General features: G+C 41.7%; 1 pseudogene; it reads left to right on the top strand.

Annotated features, from left to right (window-relative positions):
- The first annotated feature begins 296 nt into the window (after positions 1–296).
- On the top strand, positions 297–8,458 carry Pank1-ps1 (pantothenate kinase 1, pseudogene 1; annotated as a pseudogene).
- Positions 8,459–25,267: the final 16,809 nt, after the last annotated feature.

Genomic DNA, 25,267 nt, shown 5'->3' on the forward strand with positions numbered 1-25,267 from the left:
TTCGAGGCCAGCCTGGTCTACAAAGTGAGTTCCAGGAAAGCAAAGGCCACACAGAAAGACTGTCTCAAATACATCTAGGACATATCAAAAAGTACCTTAGGTTTCTATAATCTATTTCCAAGACACACTAAGCAAATCGTTTTTTTCGTCACAGCCTTAGTGAATTATGAGGCGCTGTGGAGGGACAGTTCACACCCACACACCCACACACACACACACACACACACTGATGACAAGTCCACTCCATGATATGGCGGAAGGGAAGGCGTTTATTGTAGATTTGAGGGAGACCTGCCATGGCACCTGGAAGAATCCGGAGCAGAGAAGGTAAATGGAATGTGACCAGCAAGCAGACCATACATGGCCACAGGTACCTCAGAGAGGGGAGAATAGAGTCTGATAGACCGAGATGGTGAGAGAAACAAGAGCAGAGCAGGCGGTGAGAGAAAAAAAAACATAGCAAGAATAGCACGATTATAGAGCTTGGAGAGCCTGTGAGCTGGAGGGAGTTTAGGGTACCTGGGAAGTAGGTGGGAAGGGCTGGGATGCTAGTAGCACAGACTTCGAAATGTCTAACAAGTACTTATACCGGGAGCCTAAGTGCCAGCATGCATGCACTTTCATAGACTGATAGGCACCACAGTAACCAAATCTCTTCTGGAGGTAAGGGAAAGGTCTCATTTGGATAGAGGGGAATTGGCTTCACTAGTTCCGGAGGAACACTGGCTTTTATATAACTGCCAGATATCCTCCTATAGTCCAGATTGAGCCCACTTCTAGATATTTAAACTGTCTTTTGGAGTTTGAGGAGTTGGGGTTTCCCTTGAATGTGAAAGTTTTGGGATGGTTTGTTTTGTTTTGAGAAAGTGTCTCACTTGAACTCTCTGGGTAGACTAGGCTAGTCTCAAATTGAGTTTTGCATGCCTCTGCTGGGATTAAAGGCACTTAACACAATTCCCAGCACTACTTTTAGATTTCATTTTAAAACAATAATTCCTCAGTTTGGTAAGTATTCATATTCTCTCTCACACCCTCATTCTCTTTCCTCCCTGCCCCCCATCTCTGTCTCGCTTGCCTTCCTCCTCCCTCTCTCTTCGATGTCTCTCCAATGCTGGATATCAAATCCAGGGTGGCATACATGCCAGACAAGTATGTTACTGCCAAGTTACATCTTTAATAAGTCTATATTACATTTTTTTGAAATATTCTTCGGTTATCTCCTTTGTGTGCAAAAATCAAAAGTAGCAACAGGACAATATAAGTTTTGTGAGTTAACAAAAGACATATTAAAATATATTTGTGTATTTATGTGCTGTTGGTTGTTTTTCAAAAGGCTATTGTGGCTTACGCTGGGTTTTAGGTTTGTTTTGTTGTCTTTATATAATAAATATATTTCAACATGATTTGGTTACTGTTGTATAACAAAACTTTTCCTAGGAAGACTCAACACACACACACACACACACACACACACACACACACACACACACACACACACACAATCTACTCACCCCAGATAGGGAGCCCACAACGGACCAAAGTACTGATACCACCACAATCCAACTCAGTAAACCAATGAGATTTATTGGGTTACTTACAGGAGCAGAAATGAGTCTAAGACAACTGCATCACCAAAGTCCACCCCAGGATGGGAAACAGCTCACGAAACCTGGGAACATGAAGCAGATTGCATCACCTGCAGCAGCTCTGCAGACTGGAGTGTGTCCTTTCCAGATGCCTTAGTTGTTCTAAATCTCTTCCAGGCAGCTGGGCTGGTTTGCTTCTTCCAGGCAGCTGATATGGCATTAGGGCCACCTTCTGAGAATCTGTTGCTTTTAGTTACCCTAGCAGGGAAGGACTTATTGAATCTGGTCAATTTCAGGGACTTCCTGAAGCTGTTTTGGCTTGCTTATCTTCCTGTTTAAAAAGCTTCCCTGCAAGGTAGAATGTTTCACTCTTGGAAGAAATTATTAGACAGGAGTTACATAGACACTTTATTCTAAAAATTACGTGAATTATTTTTTAACCTAATTCTAAAATTCAGGAGCTGAAGACATGACTCGGTGGTTAAAAGAACTGGCTACTCTTCCAAGGAGCCAGAATTCAATTTCCAACACCCAGAAGACAGTGTACACCAACATGGCAGCATACAAGCATATATCACTCCAGTTCTGGAGGATCTGTTGTCTTCTTTTGGCCTTTGAGGGCACCAAGGTGCCATGGTATACATACATACATGCAGACAAGATACCCATACATGTATTTTTAAAAGTAAAATTTGACCTGTCATTTGTTTCAAAGGTTGAAATTATTATGAGTCACAATAAAACACCTTGGTTAGTGCTCTATTTTCTAGTACAGAATCTTGTTGAGAGGCTGGATTCACTCACCCTCTGTGAGGACTAACCTCGCAAGAGGAAATAGCCTAGGCCAAGGTAAGAATAAAGCCATTTGGTAAGTGAATGAAATTGATGAGATATATGCATGGAAACTTCTTAACTCAAGACAATCAAACCACAAAGTTAGATAAAAATAATTTCACTTGGTTCCTACAGCAAAACTTCCTCACTAAGCACTGATTTCTCTCAGGTTGCTTTCTAGTGTGTGAAAAAAAAACAATTTTCACCTCACAAAGTATTAAAAAAGATGGGATGAAATGATGTGTTTGAACCCACAGCTCTACTTACAACAAGGCAAAACAGACTGTGGCCATGGTTAGCATGCTGCAAAGCATGCCTGGTTTTCAAGTTCTAACTCAAAAAAATCCTTGGGGTTGTTTTGTTTTGTTTTGTTTTGTTTTGTTTTTTGTTTTTTGAGACAGAGTTTCTCTGTAGCCCAGGCTGTCCTGGAACTTGCCCTGTAGAATAGGCTGGCCAGAAACTCAGAGATCCAACTGCTTCTACCTCCCGAATGCTGGGATTAAAGACGTGAGAGGCCACTTTCCCCAATCTGTCTTCTTTGGATGCCAGTTGAAGCCCTAAGCATGTTTTCCCAACACTGTGGGCCAGCTCCCTGTTCTCCATAAAGACTAACCTACTTCCACTTTGTGCAGCTGCTTGAAGACTTCTATAGCTGGATCTGCCTGTTTTCTTTCAAAGGTAGGGCTCTCTGCTTCTCTCCTCAACAGCTTCCAGGATTTTTATCTTACCTTTCCTGTGGCATTCCCTTCATACTTCAATAAAATGGTCCTCAAGCTAAAATATAAAAAAAGAAGATTAATTCAAACACACGAGGTAGACAGGGCTTAGAAGTTTATTCATTCAGTATGATTGAAAATAAAAAATATACTGAAGAGTAGTGTGTGCTAGCTCTGGGGAGGTTTGGAAGTGCCCAACCATTGAGCTAGTTAAGGCATATAAAAATCTGAAGGGTGCGTACGCGTGTGTCTCATTCATGAATCCAGAGCTCTTGGGCTGGTGCACCCGCTGAGAATAGACATTAAATATTTTCTGCTACACAGGTAACTGTCAGGTGGTAAAGGACAACTTCAGTTATGCTACGAGTATCTGATTGAATCGCAGTTCTCAATCCCTTTGGTTTCAGGACAGTGTTACTGTCTTTAATATTAAGAACTCCCGTTTGAGGTCGCTGCACACAACTTTACTTGCAGCACTCAGGAGACAGAGGCAGACATATCACTGTGAGTTCAAGTCCAACCTTGTCTACAAAGCAAGTTCCAGGACAGCCAGGGTTATACAGTGAAACCTTGTCTTTAGAAAAAACAAAAAAGAAAAAGACAGTAACAACAAACAGCTTTAGTTTACATGGATTACATATAATTTGTTAATCTATCATTCTGAAAATGATAAATCAGAAAATATTTGTTTATTTAAAATAATAGTGCTGGAAAGATGGCTTAGCAGTTAAAAGTACTTGTTGCTTTGATAAACGTTTGGTCTGACATGGGTTTGGTCCCCAGCACCCACATGCTGACTTATAGCCAACCATAACTCTAGTTTCAAGAGATCCAACTCTCCCTTCTGACTTCCATGGGCATGAGGCATGCAAACGGTGCACAGACAGACATGAAGGTAAAACACTCATATATGTTAAATCTTTTAAATTTTTAAATAATAAATATTTAGAACATTATTATAAATAATGCTGATTTTAAAAAGTATACTAAGCCCAGCATTTGGGAGGCAGGGGCAGGAAGAACTTTGTGAGTTGGAGCAAGCCTGGGATGCATAGTAAGATCCTATCTCAAAAAATCGGAACAAAAAAGAAAAAAAATTATGTGTCTAAAAGAAAAAAAATGAGAAAAACCTCCGAGTTTTTGTTTAGTTGCTATTTTCCCCAGTTTTGGGGGGAAAGGGGTTTCTCAGTGTATCCCTGGCTATTCTAAACTCACTCTGGAATTGGCCTCAAATGCAGAGATCCACCTGGCTCCCCAGTGCTGGGATTGAAGGCATACAGTGCTACTGCCTAGCAGGTTTTGATTCTTTGCAAATCTCTTTGATGTCTGACTTAATAAAACACAGCTGAGTTCTTGTACCCACTTCTGATTTTACTTTGCTGCAGTTAACCATGGCTTCTGGAAAACTTCATTGCATGCCAGTGAAAGTGAGAGAAACAGAAAATAACTTCTTAGAGTTGTCATAAATATAATTCTGACTTGCAAGTCTCCTGTCATTCTCAGAACTATTACATTGGAATATTGTGTCCTTTTTCCCTTTTTAAGATTTAAGAAGCTCTTTGTGTGCTGTTCTAGAAGAATCTCTAAGATTTATGCACAGAACCCTGCATATTTCAGCCCTAGAATCACTTTTTTTTTTTTAAACATCAAGGAGGAAGGCAGGTGATGGTGACACAGGCCTTTAATCTCCAGAGGCAGGCTGATCTTTGAGTTCATAGCCAGTCTGGTCTACAGAGTGAGTTCCAGGACAGCCAGGAACTACACAGAGAAACCCTGCCCTCGAAAACAGAAAAAGCAAAAGACAAACAACAATAACAACAAAGTTGGGGGTGGGATGGGGCACATGCCTTCAATTACAGCATTCAAAAGGTAAAGGCGGGTAGATCTCTAATTTTGAGACCTGCCTCATCTACATAGTGAGTTCCAGGACAGCTAAGGCTATATAGGGAAAACCTGGCTCAAAACAAACAAACAAACAAGCAACCCCCCCAAATTGGTAAATAAATATGACTCTTTTGCATGTACTTGTAACATTATTATAAGTAATTAAAATATATTAAAATAAAAAGCAAAAAACAAGAAACTGGAGAGATGACTTCGCTGTTGAGAGCACGGGGTACTCTCCTCCAGAGGACCAGGATTTCATTCTTAGCTCCCACATGTTTGCTCATAACCACCTGTAACTTTAGCCCCAAGTTGACCTTGAGGATACCAAGAACACATGTGGTGCATAGATACACACGCAGGTAGAGTACCAAAACCATAAAAGAAATTAATCAAAACATTTTAAGAAAGTTTAAAAAACAAAAAGCTAATAACAATTACCCCTAGATCAGGCAGTGAGGAAAAAATACTGTTACTTCTTTCCTTGTTTTTGTTCGCCTTTAGACAGTCTATTTTATAAACGGGTTAACTGATTTAAAGAAAGAATAAACACTCATGTGGACACAGGCATACACACACATGCACATACATGTACACGCAGGCGCACACATATACACATGTATATGTATATGCACACGTGTACACACACAGGTCTAATGGCTGTTCAATAAAAATCAGGTAGGTCTTTTCTATACTGAAATACAAATAATTTTATAAAGCCATTTTAACCATCAGAAAAGTGTAAGACAAATGAAAATGTTTTATTATTATTAAACTGTTTTAGGGCTAGATACATAGAATGTAGGGCTCTTCGTGACTGAATCACTTTAAATATTTCTATTAGAATGATGGTAATTGTGAAGCTAGTCAAACATGAATCTTAGAACTCATCCAATTCAACCAGGAGTAGAGAGGCAAACGACCCAGTCAATCGATTGAAGGATTGCAGAATTCATAAAGTCAAATCAGCATAAACTTTTAAATAAAGTTTAATCTTGGCCACTGGTTTGAAACAGGTTTTTCTGCCTATCAGTAAACTTCAAACTCTCAGAGCTTTAAAACCAATATCATTTCTTCTCCTATGGTGCTGTGGGTTGCAGTGGCTCTGCAGGGTTGGGCTAGAATCAGATGGGCTTGACTCCAGGCTACCAATTAGGTTCAAGTGTACTCCACAAATTTCCTCATTCTCCTTGGACCAGTGATTTCATGGGACATGATTTTCTCATGAAAGCATGAGAAAAGGGTCATAGGAATTCAAAACATGAAGCAGAAACATGAGACGCCCCTCTAGATCTTGACCTGACATGTTTGTCATTTTAGCCCATGTATCTTTGACCAAAACAAGTGACAAGGCCAAGCTTGTCTTTATTTGTGAGGATGGTGGGGTTGCTTCTGCCTCCCACAAGTAGGAGGTTATAGGATAAAGATAAGATTCAGGATTCTACTACAGAAAGGTCACGAAGCACTTGTGATTCAATCTACGTCATCTTACAAAAGCTAAGCTGCCTCTAACCATGATACCCCCTGGGTATCTGCACCCCACAAAATAAACCCTTGTCCATAAAAACTCTGCTGAAGGTCATGGGAGTGGGTTAACCGTGGTATCCTGAGGTTGATAATAGTGATAATGTTACAAATAAACCCCATATTGGATGAACATGTATATATTTGGCCTTTTACGTAGTATTTAAAGAAGAAAGGCACAAGACGGTAGCAGCAACTTTTCCTGACTCCTGGCTGCCTCAGCTTGTTAAGTGTGATGCCCAAGGTGCCTTTCCCAGAACAGGTCCAGTCATCATGGGTCATGGAAAGATTCACTAGCATGTTTGGTTCTGGTTTTCTCTGGTGCTGGGCTGGAACTCAGGGCCTCCCACTTGATGAGCAATTGCTCTCCCAACTGAGCTGCATCTTCAGCCCCAACCAGTAGGATTCTTTGCTGTAGCAGAAATAATACTAAAGGTGAGGCACAAGGCAAAGCTAGCATCTTAGGTACCTAGCCCTCAACATGATGGCAGAAGAGACCCTCACTATACACAGAAAATATCCTTAAAGACATTCGAAACCACAGACAAAACTAAGGTAAAGATTTACCTGTCTTTGACAACTTAAGTTCACTTATTGAATTGAATAATAAGTTCCATTTACAGACAGGGCATGTGGGGCTGGTAGTTTCCAACTCAATAACTGTTTAAAACAGGTCTAGAGGTCATCAATTAAATATTAAAAGACATGATGAGGAACCAGAGAGGTGACTCAGCAGTTAAGAGCAGTTGCTGCTATACCAAAGGATCCAAGTTTGGTTCCACCCATGTCAGGCAGCTCACAACTGCCTGTAACTCAAGCTAGAGGGGGTCCAAAGCCCTCTTCTGCCCTCCTCCAGGAACTACACACAGTGCACATATACATATACACAGTACACATAAATTTTTAAAAACATGAATTTAAAAAAAAGACAAATAAGGAGACCACGTGACCCAAAATCAGAAGAAAAAAATCAACAATATTAGATGCTCCAGAGGGAGGTTTAATGACCATATAAGGACATTTAAAAGATATTAGAAATAGGTTAATGCAATCTAAGAAAAGATGAACAAATAAATAGAAAGATAAACAATTTCAACAGGGGTCACTCTGGAAAGAAAGAAGAAGGGAGAGAGGAAGTGAAGAAGGGAGAAAAGAAGGTTAACAAAAGTTAAAAATGCAACACCGGACCTAGAGAGATGGCTACGCCCACCATGGTTTGTCATGGATATTGGCAGAATTGTTTGATTTTGAACCAAAGCCTATCAGGGCAGAGGAGGAAGAGGAAAAGGAGGAAGTGGAGAACCTGAAGAGCTTCCAGAAGTATTTGACTTCTAATCCTGCTTACAGCACAATCAGGACCCTGGCACTGAAAAACCGGACGCTGGTGCGGGCACAAAGGGAACCTGCACTTCATCCACTTTCCCACCTGCGCCATGCCATGTTCATTCAGATGGACATTGACAAGAACTTCTCCAGGCCTTACACCGTCTCCCGTTCCCTGGGGGTGGGGCTTTCACGTTTGAGAACTTCAGAATGATTGCAAATCTGAAGCCGCACGAACTGGGTGAACTGGACTGTTTGATGCCGAGTTTGATGCTATGGTTGACTCAGACGGCTTAAAGAGCAAGTCAACTGTTACTATTTTGAAAACCCCATAAATCCTGTTATGTTTTTTGAAAAAGAAAAGTTATATTGTCTGGATAGCCCATGCCCTCTGTTGCTCATTAATGTAGACAGGCTCAGTGTCAGCACTCTAGCTGTATACCCCAAGGACAGTTACAGAAGACTTACAGGGTCCAGTCTTGGAATGGGCCGTTTCTAGGCCTGTGTTGCAGGCTGACCGTTTGTGAGATTACTGAACAAGTTCTGGAAATGGCAGTTGTGCTGTGGACATTTAGTCCAAAGGACAGCTGAAAGCTCTGGTTTTTGGAACACGATGGTTACCTTGGAGTGCCCTGTTGGGACTGTTCAAAGTGATTGATGAACAGTAGAGGGAACAGCCCCTGTGAGGACAGAGAACTGAGAGGCACTGCCAGCGAAGGTGACATCTGATTAAGCCTATATGGTGGATGAACCTCCTGTATTTGTAATTTCATTTCACTTCATAATTAGTCTAGAAGATTTTTACCCTTACCTCTACATTTTTTATGACATTTCATGATTTCTGATGGTTTCAAATGAAACCATGAATATGGCATGTTGCACTGCGAACACATTTTTTTTTCAATACCTTAGGTGTTAATGTCTTACCACAAAAAGGTTCTTCCCCCGTTTCTGCCTTGGATGATCTCCCTCTTTTATATCTATGTGCTTTCCTTATTGTAGTTGTCACCTTAATCGAGGTGCTGACCTACTCAACACAAGTTAAATCTAAATTTCTAAGAGCATGCCAGAGCTAGAAGACTTTAAAGGAAGGGACTAATGAATTTAATGAAGTAATGTGATCTGAACATTACATGTAATTTTGCCTTTGTTTTCTTAACCTTCATAACTATAAAGCTTCATTGGACTTACTTTATACTGAACTGTAGTAAGTTGAAATGGTTTATGATGAAATGTCCTCATTCAATGTATGCCACATGAACAAGCAGCAAATCTTTGCGTCAGAAGTTGGAGGGGCTCACAGTAGATTTAGGGAAAATCATAGGTAGAAGTGTCAGGTAGAAATAACGATCTGTTTGTAGATGTTTGTACCTACGAACCACGTAACAAGATTGCTTATACAATAATGTTAAAGGTTTGTTTTTTTAATTTTAGTTTTAGTGTTTAAACTGAGATCTGTAGCTTATTTCATTTCTAAAACTTAAATATAATTTATGAGACACACTATAGGAATATTTCCTTGTGAACGATTTTTTGTTAAAATAAATGGGTCACTTTCAAATAAGGGTCTTGTACACACACACTGAAATGCATGAGATCTAATGCTTGCAAGGGGATTTTGAATGGCAGTACAGGGCCAGGCTGCAGCTCAGTGGTAGAGCGCTGGCCTGCCTGGTTGTATGCTAAGTTCAGCTCTCCAGAGCCAAACAAAGCGAAACAAAGGAACAAAACCCTCTAAGAACTTGCTACTTTTTTTTTTCCATTTCTTTTTTTTTTATTAACTTGAGTATTTCTTATATACATTTCGAGTGCTATTCCCTTTCTACTTTTAAACTATATTTCTCCTCCTCTTCCTCCTCTTCTTCTTCCTCCTCTTCCTCCTCCTCCTCCTCCTTCTTTTTTAAGATAATGAGCCTCCTTAAGAGTACAGGGACTAAACATGTGTGCCTTCACTCCCAATTCATACCAGAATTTGTTAATGCCATGTCTCGGATACTCTACTTCATATATGTTTTAATACAGCCAAGAATAAAACCAGTAGATTTTTTTTTATTAAAGATGAGTAGTGTTAGTTAAATAAAGTTCTATCGTATTCCTTTTTAAAGTACTATTTGTAACTTTAGAGAATTCTAGAAAGTTACATGCAAGGCCTATGTCTCTGATTCTAGCTTCCAGATACTCAGGCATCGGTTCTTGAGCCCAGGAGTTGGAGGTAGGGTGGGCAACATTGTGAAGCTCTGTATCTTAAAAATAAAAATGTAGGTGAGGGATGGTGGTCCAGACCTTTAATCCCAACACCCAGGAAGCAGAGACAGGAGGATCTCAAGTTCAAGGCCAGCCTGGTCTATATAGCAAGTTACAGGACAACCAGGGCTACCTACAGAGACCTTGTCTCCTCAGAAACAAAACAAAACAACAAAAGCAAATAAATGAAAATATAATTGAGCAATTGATATTCAGAATTACAAAATAATTTTACTGTTTATAGATGCCACAAATTAAACTATAAACACACACACACACACACAGAGAGAGAGAGAGAGAGAGAAAGAGAGAGAGAGAGAGAGAGAGAGAGAGAGCAGTCTTGTCTATACAACGAGTTTCAGGAAAGCCAGGGATACACAGAATAACCCCTAAGACAAATGTCTTGAAGGAAAAGAAAGCAAGCTTATGAGAGATTACCTCCTTTTAACCCAAGCCCTCCGAAGTATATTTAGGTTGTTTATGGTATTTGACTAGTATAGACATTGATTCATTACCATCTCTTTTACATTAATATTTGACAACAGCTGCTGCTGTCAGTGCCTTCCTGGTCGTCCCCTGGTGCCCACTGTTTCCTTAAACACTTTTGACTCCAAGCACGGTGACACTGCCTCAGGCTTTCTCACTGAGAGGAGAAAGCTCAGTCCACACTTGGGCAGCACAAACGCTGAAGCGAGGTGTAGCCAGTGATGCATAGGAGTCCACAGCAGATGACTGCCCCAGCTTCCTCTTTCCTGAGGCAAAGTTTATTTGCTATCCCTGAGTAGGGTTGTGCTCCAGTTTCCCAAAGTAGTAATCTGCTAATTAACTTTCCACCCTGTACTGTCTTCCTCCCCTTTCCTCTTGGTGACTCTGGGGTCTCTGTCTAAATGAACCATTTGTGCTCAACTCCAGCTTAGGGACTACCTCAGGAAGAACCAAATTTAAACCCTTATATTTGCTTCCTAAGTCATTCAGTAATCACGAAAGTGGAATTTCCATTTCAAAAACATAGAATCACTCCAAAATTGATGTAAAGAATGCCTATTTAGTAAGACCCATTTAAAGTTTTTAATTTTTAATGTACATACAGTTTTCTTTGTTTATTTTTTTTCTTTTCTTTTTTTTTTCGGAGCTGGGGACCGAACCCAGGGCCTTGCGCTCGCTAGGCAAGCGCTCTACCACTGAGCTAAATCCCCAACCCCTCTTTGTTTATTTTAAAAAAGAGTTGATTTGTTTGTTTTCAAGGCACGGTGTCACTATGTAGTGCTGGCTCTTGTGGATTTTGCTGTGTCGATCATGCTGCCCTCCGACTCACAGAGCTCATTCTTTCTCTGCCTCCTGAGAGCTGAGGATCACTACCCCCAGCTATTTTTATTTCCAATTAGGTGTATGTCTGTGTCTGGGTGGGATGTGCCTGTGAGGGTAGATACCTTTGGGGAAATTATCGAATCCCCTGGAGCTATAGTATGTGCTTCCTAACTTGTAGGTGCTGGGTCCACTGTAGGTACACTAAGTACTTCTAAACTGCCCAGTCACATCTCCAGTGCCTGTTTGTTTGTTTGTTTATAATTTTAATTTTGAGAATCGGTCCTAGAGACTGATGCATTCTAGACCAACATACTACCACTGAGCTATATACCTCCCGTGTTGATTAGTTTTATGTCAACTTAACAAAAGCTATTATTATCTGCGAGGAGGGAACCTCAACTTAAAAAAAAAAAAATGCCTCCAAGCTGGGTATTGGTGCCTTTAATCACAAACCAGGGAGGCAGAGGCAGGTGGAGCTCTGTGAGTTCAAGGCCAGCTGAGTCTACAAATCGAATTCAGAACAGCCAAGACTATTACACAGAGAAACCCTGGCTCGAAAAGCAAAAAATAAAATAAAAAAAGACAGGCCGAGAAAGCCATAGGGAGCAAGCCAGTAAGCAGCAATGCCCCCATCCCACTCCAGCAGGCTCTGCACCACCTCCTGCCTCCAGGTTCCTGCCCTGAGGGAGTTCCTGTTCTGACTTCTTCAGTGATAGGCAAGAAAACTTGAAAATCTGCAGGAAATGGACAATTTCCTAGACAGATACCAAGTACCGAAGTTAAATCAGGAACAGATAAACCAGTTAAACAACCCCATAACTCCTAAGGAAATAGAAGCAGTCATTAAAGGTCTCCCAACCAAAAAGAGCCCAGGTCCAGACGGGTTTAGTGCAGAATTCTATCAAACATTCATAGAAGACCTCATACCAATATTATCCAAACTATTCCACAAAATTGAAACAGATGGAGCCGTACCGAATTCCTTCTACGAAGCCACAATTACTCTTATACCTAAACCACACAAAGACCCAACAAAGAAAGAGAACTTCAGACCAATTTCCCTTATGAATATCGACGCAAAAATACTCAATAAAATTCTGGCAAACCAAATTCAAGAGCACATCAAAACAATCATCCACCATGATCAAGTAGGCTTCATCCCAGGCATGCAGGGATGGTTTAATATACAGAAAACCATCAACATGATCCATTATATAAACAAACTGAAAGAACAAAACCACATGATCATTTCATTAGATGCTGAGAAAGCATTTGACAAAATTCAACACCCCTTCATGATAAAAGTCCTGGAAAGAATAGGAATTCAAGGCCCATACCTAAACATAGTAAAAGCCATATACAGCAAACCAGTTGCTAACATTAAACTAAATGGAGAGAAACTTGAAGCAATCCCACTAAAATCAGGGACTAGACAAGGCTGCCCACTCTCTCCCTACTTATTCAATATAGTTCTTGAAGTTCTAGCCAGAGCAATCAGACAACAAAAGGAGGTCAAGGGGATACAGATCGGAAAAGAAGAGGTCAAAATATCACTATTTGCAGATGATATGATAGTATATTTAAGTGATCCCAAAAGTTCCACCAGAGAACTACTAAAGCTGATAAACAACTTCAGCAAAGTGGCTGGGTATAAAATTAACTCAAATAAATCAGTAGCCTTCCTCTACACAAAAGAGAAACAAGCCGAGAAAGAAATTAGGGAAACGACACCCTTCATAATAGACCCAAATAATATAAAGTACCTCGGTGTGACTTTAACCAAGCAAGTAAAAGATCTGTACAATAAGAACTTCAAGACTCTGAAGAAAAATTGAAGAAGACCTCAGAAGATGGAAAGATCTCCCATGCTCATGGATTGGCAGGATTAATATAGTAAAAGTGGCCATTTTACCAAAAGCGATCTGCAGATTCAATGTAATTCCCATCAATATACCAATCCAACTCTTCAAAGAATTAGACAGAGCAATTTGCAAATTCATCTGGAATAACAAAAAACCCAGGATAGCTAAAACTATCCTCAACACTAAAAGGACTTCAGGGGGAATCACTATCCCTGAACTCAAGCAGTATTACAGAGCAATAGTGATAAAAACTGCATGGTATTGGTACAGAGACAGACAGATAGACCAATGGAACAGAATTGAAGACCCAGAAATGAACCCACACACCTATGGACACTTTATTTTTGACAAAGGAGCCCAAACCATCAAATGGAAAAAAGATAGCATTTTCAGCAAATGGTGCTGGTTCAACTGGAGGTCAACATGTAGAAGAATGCAGATCGATCCATGCTTATCACCCTGTACAAAGCTTAAGTCCAAGTGGATCAAGGACCTCCACATCAAACCAGATACACTCAAACTAATAGAAGAAAAACTAGGGCAGCATCTTGAACACATGGGCACTGGAAAACATTTCCTGAACAAAACACCAATGGCTTATGCTCTAAGATCAAGAATCGACAAATGGGGGTTGGGGACTTGGCTCAGTGGCAGAGCGCTTGCCTAGGAAGTGCAAGGCCCTGGGTTCAGTCCCCAGCTCCGAAAAAAAGAACCAAAAAAAAAAAAAAAAAGAATCCACAAATGGGATCTCATAAAACTGCAAAGCTTCTGTAAGGCAAAGGACACTGTGGTTAGGACAAAACGGCAACCAACAGATTGGGAAAAGATCTTTACCAATCCTACAACAGATAGAGGCCTTATATCCAAAATATACAAAGAACTCAAGAAGTTAGACCGCAGGGAGACAAATAACCCTATTAAAAAATGGGGTTCAGAGCTAAACAAAGAATTCACAGCTGAGGAATGCCGAATGGCTGAGAAACACCTAAAGAAATGTTCAACATCTTTAGTCATAAGGGAAATGCAAATCAAAACAACCCTGAGATTTCACCTCACACCAGTGAGAATGGCTAAGATCAAAAACTCAGGTGACAGCAGATGCTGGCGAGGATGAGGAGAAAGAGGAACACTCCTCCATTGTTGGTGGGATTGCAGACTAGTACAACCATTCTGGAAATCAGTCTGGAGGTTCCTCAGAAAATTGGACATTGAACTGCCTGAGGATCCAGCTATACCTCTCTTGGGTATATACCCAAAAGATGCCCCAACATATAAAAAAAACACATGCTCCACTATGTTCATGGCAGCCTTATTTATAATAGCCAGAAGATGGAAAGAACCCAGATGCCCTTCAACAGAGGAATGGATACAGAAAATGTGGTACATCTATACAATGGAATATTACTCAGCTATCAAAAACAATGACTTTATGAAATTCATAGGCAAATGGTTGGAACTGGAAAATATCATCCTGAGTGAGGTAACCCAATCACAGAAAAACACACATGGTATGCACTCACTGATAAGTGGCTATTAGCCCAAATGCTTGAATTACCCTAGATGCCTAGAACAAATGAAACTCAAGACAGATGATCAAAATGTGAATGCTTCACTCCTTCTTTAAAAGGGGAACAAGAATACCCTTGGCAGGGAAGAGAGAGGCAAAGATTAAAACAGACACAGAAGGAACACCCATTCAGAGCCTGCCCCACATGTGGCCCATACATATACAGCCATCCAATTAGACAAGATGGATGAAGCAAAGAAGTGCAGGCCGACAGGAGCCGGATGTAGATCGCTCCTGAGAGACACAGCCAGAATACAGCAAATAGAGAGGCGAATGCCAGCAGCAAACCACTGAACTGAGAATAGGACCCCCGTTGAAGGAATCAGAGAAAGAACTGGAAGAGCTTGAAGGGGCTCGAGATCCCTTATGTACAACAATGTCAAGCAACCAGAGCTTCCAGGGACTAAGTCACTACCTAAAGACTATACATGGACTGACCCTGGACTCTGACCTCATAGGTAGCAATTAATATCCTAGTAAGAGCACCAATGGAAGGGGAAGCCCTGGGTCCTGCTAAGACTGAACCCCCAGTGAACTAGATTGTTGGGGGGAGGGCGGCAATGGGGGGAGGATAGGGAGGGGAACATCGATAAGAAAGGGGAGGAGGGAGGGGGATGTTTGCCCGGAAACTGGGAAAGGGAATAACACTCGAAATGTATATAAGAAATACTCAAGTTAATTAAAAAAAAAAAAAGGATACGAAGTAAGAGTTTCTGTTTCGTCTTGTTTGTGTTTTGGTTTTGCTTCGAGTGAAGTTCCCGATGGGGTCTCTGAGGTGACCCCATATAAAGGCCTTTGTCAGCAAACCTGCAGAGCTGAGTTTGTGTTCTGGAATCAACAGTGCAAAAGAAGAGAACTAACTGCAGGGGATTGTCCTCTGACTGCCACACAGGCAATGAATGACTCCAGCACAGAGACACAAAATAAATAAGTAAATAATATACAAATTCTTTTAAAAGACCTCATGTAGACCAGGCTGGTCTTGAAGTTGTAGTGAAATTTTCTTCCTGTGCCCACTGACTGCTTGGATTACATGTACACATCACCATGCCTGGCTTTCAAAGCATTCCCCTTCATGTCTTTAAAAAAAAAAAACTATTTTAATTCACCCCGCATGTACTAGCATAGGTCTATAATCTCGGTACTTGGAGAATGGTGAGGCAGAAGAATCTTGAGTTCAGGACCAGCCTGAATTCTGAGACAATATGGGTTACTATGGTGATATAGCTCTAAAAACACACACGCGCGCGCGCACACACACACACACACACACACACACACACACACACACACACACAGGGCGGGGGGATAAATTCACACATACAAACACATACCAGGAGTAAAAAGGGAAACAGGAATTGCATTTTAACGTTTTCATTTATTTTTGCTCTATGTGTATGTACATCAACCGCATGTATGTTTGTAGAGGTCAGACGAGCACACTGGATCAGCTGGAACTGGAGTTACAGAGAGCCGTGAGCTCCATGTGGGTGCTGTGAATGGGTGCAGACACTCCTTGCGAGCTATAAATGCTCTTAATCCCCGAGCCACCTCTTCAGGCCAGGAATTTTACTTTAAAGCCAGATACTTCACATAAATTGCTAATTACATTATAACAACATGTGAGGAACAGTGTGTGTGTATGTGTGTGTGTGTGTGTGTGTGTGTGTGTGTGTGCGCGTGCGCGCGCGCGCGCGCGTGTAGCTAGTGATTGAACTAAGGGCCTCTATAGATGCTAGGCAAGCACTCTAGTTCCAAACTCCATCTCCAGGCCCTTATTTTAGAAGACTGGAGATTCAGAGAGGTTAACCATTTTTCCAAATTCTACTTTCAACAAATTCCATGGCATGACTAAAATTAGAATTCACTGTCTTCTGGTTCCTCTGTCTACCAAAGCCCTCTCCCCATCTCCTGTTCTACTCTTAATCAAACAACAAAACTTCTAATTCAAGCAAGCACAATTGTCTTGTTCTAGGAGTGAGATACAAAAGAATGGGGTTCTCAACCTTTAAAGACTTAAATTTTGGGAAGCCAGAGAGATGGCTCAATGGTCGAAAGCACTGGCTGTTCTTCCAGAGGACCCAGATTCAGTACCAACATGGCAGCCCACACCTGTCTGTAACTCTAACTCCAGGAGAGCTAACACCCTCACACAGACAAAACAAAGTGTTATGCAGGCAAAACACCAGTGCACACAAAATAAAAATAAATACATGAGTAAATTTTTTAAAGACTTAAATTTTGTTCCACAAAACGCAAACACACAATGCTGCAACTGCATATGTAGCAAGAGTTCCTAGGAAATCTGCACAGAATAGGTGCACACAGTGCCTTGCACTTTCAGAGTAAACAAAGCACCTGGAACTTATGGAGGAGTCAGTGACGAGGAAGTAAGCCTGAGGGCCATAGGTGTGGAGGAAGTGTCTACATGGGGCAGCTGTTCAACCCAGTGTTAACATGAACACCTTTGAGCTGGAAAGGGAGCCTTTCCAATCCAGAACCCTAACTGGAGATTATAAGCTATTAGGGAACTAAGGAAAGGCAGTCACAGCCATTATTAAAACTAAAGCAGCAGAAGGATCACTGGTGAAGCATAAGGAACAGGTGTCATTATCCAACAGCAGTGTGTACTCTGTGTAACCAGTCCTGAGAAACCACTGTGAATGTCCCCTCAACAGGCCTGCTGGAGTGCATTCCAGCCAGGGTTGACTTGACAAGCCATCACGGATGATCCTAAGTATTTAGGCAAGACTCAAGAAGACACCCAGAGGGGTTGGGGATTTAGCTCAGTGGTAGAGCGCTTGCCTAGGAAGCGCAAGACCCTGGGTTCGATCCCCAGCTCCGAAAGAAAAAGAACCAAAAAAAAAAAAAAAAAAAAAAGACACCCAGAGTGCTGAGTGTCTAATAATTGCCATCTTCTTCAACTTCATCCCACTAAACTATGTCTCTCTCTCTTTTCATTGGCTGAGATGTTGCATTCTCTAGTTTACTGGGATAAATCAGTATTGGCGAGGGGGGGGAGGATAAGCAAGCCACTGACTGTTACACTGTTTCCTAGACTTAAAGCTCAAGTCTGAAAGGCTAAGTCGAGATTGATATATGCTGCTGCCATTTAGCCCAAGTTCCTAGTCTAAGAAAATTTCAGGCTTGGATTGCAATTTAGTGTGGACATTTCAGGGCACAAGAAAAGACCTTGTCATAAGTATCAACCCACCAAAACAAGCAGGCTCCTGTTGTAAGCTGCATCACAGGTTAGACTGACTCCCTCAGAGAGGTGACCACAAACTTTCAAAGCTTCCCCAACTCTGCAAAGGCCTGTTCAAGACTAAGAACAAGGGAGACCAACCTGAACCACAGCACAGTTATTTGTCTGAAGAACTGAGAGGAGGATTCTCTGGATATTGTTGTGTTTAAATCAACTGTTTACTTGGGCAATTTAAAAATCTGTTATTGTATAAAATCTAACAGTTAATTTTACAAAAAGAGCTTTTGCCCACAGTCATTGACTTGATTCTTAGACTAACTATGTGTGTTCTAGTTTATTCCAGTTCACAGGTAAGGAGTTATGGGTCCAGAGAGGCCTGGGTTATTGCATAGAAACATCCAGGGTTGGGATCAGACTCCAGGTTGATCTTCTGGTACCACACAAACATTATCTGCAAGTGTCTTTACTGTTCTTTCCCACTAACATCGTGAAGATATGTCCTTAGCACCATTACCTTTCTAATAACTTAAGCCAGCATATAGTGAGTCTAATCACATGCCAGGCATTAGTTTAGGTCCCAAAAATATGGATGGATAGTTAGACAGACGACAGACAGACATAAGCAGGGTATAGATCTTATTCTCTATGTGCAGCAGGCAGATGTTCAAACAGCGATCACACAACACCTTGGTAGCTAAGGATCCGATACAGTGTTCCAAGAATGAACATCATCTCAGCCTGGATTTGGTGCTGTGCTCAGGCAGTTCCAACTACTCGGGGAGCTGAGACTGGAGAATCACTTAAGTGGAGGAGTTTGAGACTAGCCTAGGCAACACGAGAGACTCTGTTGACAATGAAAAGAAAAAGGAAAAAACAAAGGAAAGAAAGAAGGAAGGGTGAGGACAGGAGGAAGGAAGGAGAAAGGAAGTAATTTTGTGTGATACATAATAGTCTCCCAGAGGTACTTAAGGCACAGTTGTCATATGATTCTCAGACATTTTATTTTGTGTGAAAATGTGTGTGTGTGCATGTATATGTGTGTGGGTGTATTTGTATAAAGGTCAGAAGACAACTTTGAGGTTATTTTTTAGTATAGAATAGAGTTTCTTTAGGGCATGGGAAGGGAAGTTAAGAGGGCAGTAGGGACAAAGAAAGGCAGAGAGAGAGAGAGAGAGAGAGAGAGAGAGAGAGAGAGAGAGAGAGAGGCTGGCTGTGAGCATGTGGAAAGAAGGGGGAAGGGGAATGGGGAGAAAAGGGACAAAGGGGAAAGAAGGTAAGAGCAAGAGAGCAAGAGCTTAAGACAGGGTCTTATTTACCTGGAACTCTGCCAAGTGCACCTGGCCAGCAAGCTCCTGGGCCCACTGCTCTCTCCCTACCTTCTCACCATCACTAGGATTACAAAAGCCCATCACTGCCCAGCTTTTAAAACCTGGGTTCTGGGCATCTGAGCTCAGGACCTCTGCTTCCAAGGCAAGCACTTCCATACCTTCACCTAAGGAAAACCACTTTCTGCTAATGCAGAATGACTTCGGTGTGACCATTGTACTCCTATGGATATAAGCACTATACTTCCTGGTGGAGCTCCTTCGGTCATAAAAATAGCTTCTGCAGCTTTGTATATCAGAAACCCTTCATCCATTATCAAAGAATTATTGAGCTTATGTTATATGGTGACCTCTGTTCTAGGAGCCGGAGATACAATAAAACTAGCAAATCCCTTCTCTGAAGGAGCCTAGGAGAAGGAAACAGGCAATAAACGATTAAAGGGTGATAATGATTTCTTAAGCAGGTTTCTAGTACCACATTAGAGAGGAATTCTGAAAATACTTCATTTGGAATTACTAAGAGAAAAATCCACCATAACAGAATTTTACACCAGGTAAAAGAGTCTTGGCCAGACTTGGTAATGCACCCCTTTAATTCCAGCGCTCGGGAGGCAGGGGCAGGGGCAGGGGCAGGGGCAGAGAGGCAGAGAGGCAGAGAGGCAGAGAGGCAGAGAGAGAGGCAGAGAGGCAGAGAGGCAGAGAGGCAGAGAGGCAGAGAGGCAGAGAGGCAGAGAGGCAGAGAGGCAGAGAGGCAGAGAGGCAGAGAGGCAGAGAGGCAGAGAGGCAGAGAGAGAGGCAGAGAGAGGCAGAGAGAGGCAGAGAGGCAGAGAGGCAGAGAGGCAGAGAGGCAGAGAGGCAGAGAGGCAGAGAGGCAGAGAGGCAGAGAGGCAGAGAGGCAGAGAGGCAGAGAGGCAGAGAGGCAGAGAGGCAGAGAGGCAGAGAGGCAGAGAGGCAGAGAGGCAGAGGCAGAGGCAGGTGGATCTCTGTGAGGTCCAGACCAGCCTGGTCTACAGAGTGAGTTCCAGGTCAGCCAGTGCTACACAGAGAAGCCCTGTCTTGGAAAAGGAAAGGAAAAGAAAAGAAAAGAAAAGAAAAGAAAAGAAAAGAAAAGAAAAGAAAAGAAAGGAAAAGAAAAGAAAAGAACAACAACAAAAAGAAGTCTTGGATCGTACTTATAGCAAGTTTTCCAGTTGTCAGTGACTCAAATCCCTTCTAACTTTCCATTCCACCATCCTTGCTGGGTGGAGGCTTTAGTCCTCATGCTCCACGATGGTTACCAAGCTCCAGAAATCACATCATCATCCTCAGAGTTGGTCCTTTAAAAGGTGATACAAGTATGACAGCAATATGTTGGTAATTCCAAAACTCTAGAGCAGGAGGAAGGCAGGTTTAAAAGCAGCTTGCCCACACTGTTATACTTTGTCTCAGTAGAATTAAATTAAATGAAACTAAACAGATGCAAGATAAGACAAGCACCAATCCTACCTACTTGACCCTGACTAAGTATCAGGCAATGTGGAAATGAGGTTGGAAATGAAGTGTTTGTCAGGTGCGGGGAGCAAGGTTTTGTTCAAGGTTGGGTAGCAATGAGCCCAGGTAAAAGTTCCCATTCTGCTCTCAAAGATGGATACTTAGAAGTTGTAACAGTAAGAATCCAGTGGAAAACAAAGGAAAGTGTTTACAAAGGAGCTATTATTACACAGCGAGTACTGCAGGTGCAGGGCAATGCCCTTAGGCTGGTGGCTGTCACCTTGCTACCAAGCTGATGTCTAGAGGGAGACTGGGATTAAGCATTTCCGAATCAAGGTGAGAGGTGTCTGGTTGCTTGGAGAGACTATGACTTTGGTTGAGGACCTACACCACCAGGATGTGGCCCTGGACGGAGAAAGGCAAGAGAACAAATATCCTGACTTCTCTTCTTGCCTGTCTCTGCTCTCTGCTCTCCACTTCCTTTTATCTTAACTGGACTCGATGACTTAGACATCATGAATTTTGATAGCTAGAGCTCCAGACTGGCTAGAACCAAGTGTTCTCCGCCTCTTAGCCTTGTGGCTCCGAGTCAAGCTACACCCCTGGTGTTCTGAAGCTCCCTCTAAATGTGCTAAGAGAAACCGGCTGCCAGAGTTGCTCCTCATTATTAGGAACCCAGTGCTCCTGAATGTTTCAAAAGATAGTTCAGAACCCACACCAGATACCTGGTCCATAACTGCAGCCCTCAGTTGAGTCTGCAGGTGAGGAGCTTATACTTGGGGGTGAAGAGAAGGCACCTACCACAGCCTTGTAAAAACAGCCATTGCTAGGACTAGGACAGTAGAAATACCGTCAGCTCTGAACATCCCAAAGCTCAAATCCTAAATCACTCTCAGGGTAATCTTGGGAAACAGCACTTAGGAGCCCCAGTATCCATCATAAATTGGATCTATAAATAACACTTATTCATAAGGCAGTTGTAAAATTGCAATGATAAAACAAATTTAAAGAAGCTTGCCAAATTATGAGCTTGCCAAATTATGTGCAGTGCAGAGAAGGCTTTTTACTAAAGTCTTTCTCATTACACCCTGAGGTGTTTTTTTATCGTGAAGTCACTGGCCTTAGGGAAACCAGACCTTTGACACTAAGAAGTACCCTACTCCTCCCATATCACTTTTTCCACTAGATAAACCCAGTTTTAGATTGTGTGTAAAGAAGCCAGCCTTCTGATCAAAGAGTTGTAGATCAGGTCAGTTTTTGTGGGAATGTGTGAGGTTACTCAAGGGAGTTAAAGGAGTGACTGGACGCAGACCTCCCACTATATGGAAGGCATGAATGGGAACAACACAGTGCAGAGGTTGTGGGCAGAGAGGCTGCTACCAGGCGATGTGCGAGCTAGACGTCTGTGAAATTCTACACTGTTGAAATGATAATGGTATCTCATGAAAGTTAAATAAGATGGTCTTTAATGAGTTCTTTAGTACAGAGCATGCTATCCAGTTGATAAGTTTTTATTGTTTACTGTTACATAAGTATCTGGATTTTTGTACCACAGATTATAAGACCCCCCAAGAAACATATGTACCTTGGAAAATGAAGTAGAGAAATAATACTTTCTTTTACATTAATGTCCTTGTAACCATTCGACATCTTATAGAGTTTACAGGCATTTTATCCCATTTTAGGATAAAAATGTGCTCTCTCTCTCTCTCTCTCTCGCTCTTTCTTTCTTTCTTTCTTTCTTTCTTTCTTTCTTTCTTTCTTTCTTTCTGTCGAGACAGGGTTTCTCTATGTATTCCTGGTTGTCCTGGAACTTGCTCTGTAGACTAGGCTGGCCTCGAACTTATGGAGATCCACTTGTCTCTGATCCCCCTCCCACTGCCCCCCAAGCTGGGATTAAAGGTGTGTACCACCACTGCCAGGAAGATTCAATCATCTTAATACAGAGATTGTTATTAAAGCCCAGACATTGCTTAAAGTTGTATAGCGTTAGAGACAGAATTCCAACCTGCTCTAACACCAAACCCCATTATCATATCTTTAATCATGGGGACCTGGAAAGGAAGTGTTTGTTGCTAGTTTCACAATCACATCATCCTGTAGTGTGCTATCCTCTGAGCCATCATAACATGTTCAGTTGTGTATTTACGATGATAAAGGACGTATATTCAGTATTGTGCCTTTGGATCAATCATATAGACAAGAGCTGCTTGGTGTACTTTTTAAAGCAAACACAAATTATATTAGAGAAAAAAGAAAAAAATTTTTCTCAGAGGGGGGTAAAGGAGTGGGAAAAAGGCAGGAGTGAGGGAAAGGAAGCCAAGGGAAGACATTTGCTGACTGGAAAAATCTGTAAACATAGTCTACAGCTGATGGGAGTGGCATACAGGGAGCATTCTCAGCAACTGTTAGTTTCTGCCTGGAGGAAAGAACAGGGTAGCTGACAGGAGAACAGTAAACAGATCCGGGCTCAGCCGGTCACAGGAGGCATCCCGAGCACAGACACGGTTTTCAGATCTTAAGAAAGCAGAGTGAAAGCGTGAGAAGACAGTGCACTGATTGCTGGTGACCCTCAGGTAAGTCTGGGAGGCTGGTTGCTTTAGGAGCTGGGTTTTGGGAAAAATTCTATCTGGAGTACCTCGGAATGACTGCTGTATGAGAAACAGGGCAAACTGAGATACAAACAGGCAAACACAGCAACTGGGAAACAGAAGGAAAGGAAAGCAAGGAGTAAAGAGTAAATCTTATAAAAGTGTAGCCGTCCATCAGATAGTTCACCTTCTACAGTGGAAGAACAAAATCGCTTGTTGTCTGACGCTGTGACAGAATAAAATGAAAGCAATCGTTTGATGTCTAAAAAGTGTCAAGAATTGAAATAACACATTTTATACTTCCCTTTTCTTTTCTAAGCGGGAGTAGGGGTGTGGGGGCTGGATTTTGGTTTTGGTTTTGAGACAGGGTTTCTCTGTGTAGCCTTAGCTGTCCTGAAACTTACTCTGTACAACCCATAGCTGGCGTTGAACTCAGAAATTTGCCTGCCTCTGCCTATGGAGTGCTGGGCTTAAAGTTGTGTGTTACCACTGTCCTGCTACCTTTTCCCTAACTTCCTTAGGTGAGGATTCCAGGCTTGAGAAGTTAATCACCTCTTTTAGAGGCAAGCAGAGATTCCTAAACCAGGTCTACCTGGATAATAAAACTCATTTTTCCAGCTGGACACAGTGGCACATATAATCCTGGTATTCAAGAGGCTAGGGCCTAAAGTGTATATTGAGTTCTAGGGCAGCCTGAGCAATATAATGAGACTCTGTCTCAAAAAAAATTCCAAATAATTAGGTAAATAAATAAAACGCATTTCCTTCCCTCCACATTTCCTATCAGTTTCTGTACAGTTTTTAAATGCATGTATATATGCCCCCAATTTTAGGAAGAGTACATATTTATTGTAGAAAATGCTACTAGTTTACAAGGAAATAATAAGATTTGTAAGTATATGTTATTTTGTTATTTTTAAATGTTTTGTGTATATAAGTGTAGCCATGCTCTCACACATGTTGACACACATGTGTATGCAGGTGCCTCTGTGTGACATACTCAGGGAGGCTTGATGTTGACACTTGAATGCCTGCCTTGACTCCCCTCCACTTTACTGAGCCAGGTACCCTCGCTAAACCAGAAGCTCTCCAGTTCAGCTGATCTAGCAGCCAGCTTGCCCTGGAGATCCCTTCTCTCCTCCATTACTGATGTCTGCCTGTTTTTCATGTGTTCTGGGCAGGTGCTTTGTCTACCAAGCCATCTCCTAGTCCTTATAGGCTATTTTAAAGAAGTGCAAGAAAAACATTAAAAAAAACTGTTAAGGGGCTGGAGAGATGGCTCAGTGGTTAAGAGCACTGACTGCTCTTCCAGAGGTCCTGAGTTCAAACCCCAGCAACCATATGGTGGCTCACAACTATCTGTAATGAGATCTGATGCCCTCTTCTGGTGTGTCTGAAGATAGCTAGTAAATAAATCTTTAAAAAAATTTTAAAAAAACTGTTAAGGAAAACACATGCTTCAGAACTTCTGTGCTCATGCTTTCATTTTCCATCTAGAAAAGTTTCACTTAATAAAAGGAAAGGTGAGATCATTGTTTTAGTTTGCATTTTCTCTACTACTATTCATCATGCCATGGTTTGGGCCCTTTCTACTTTAGGTCACTTGGGAAAATCTACCAGCCTTCCTCTTCTTCCTTCCTTTCTTCCTTCCTTCCTTTCTTTCTTTCTTCCTTTCTTTCTTCCTTCCTTCCTTCCTTCCTTCCTTCCTTCCTTTCAAAGAATTTCAGAACTAGTCGGTATAAAGCAGAACTGAAGTTTTACTAAAGATACATGCTTCATATTCTAAAAAGATTTTCTTTTTATTTTATTTATGTGTGTGTGTATACAA

Source organism: Rattus norvegicus, chromosome 1 (assembly GCF_036323735.1).
Source record: "Rattus norvegicus strain BN/NHsdMcwi chromosome 1, GRCr8, whole genome shotgun sequence".
In the NCBI taxonomy this organism is placed as follows: domain Eukaryota; kingdom Metazoa; phylum Chordata; class Mammalia; order Rodentia; family Muridae; genus Rattus; species Rattus norvegicus.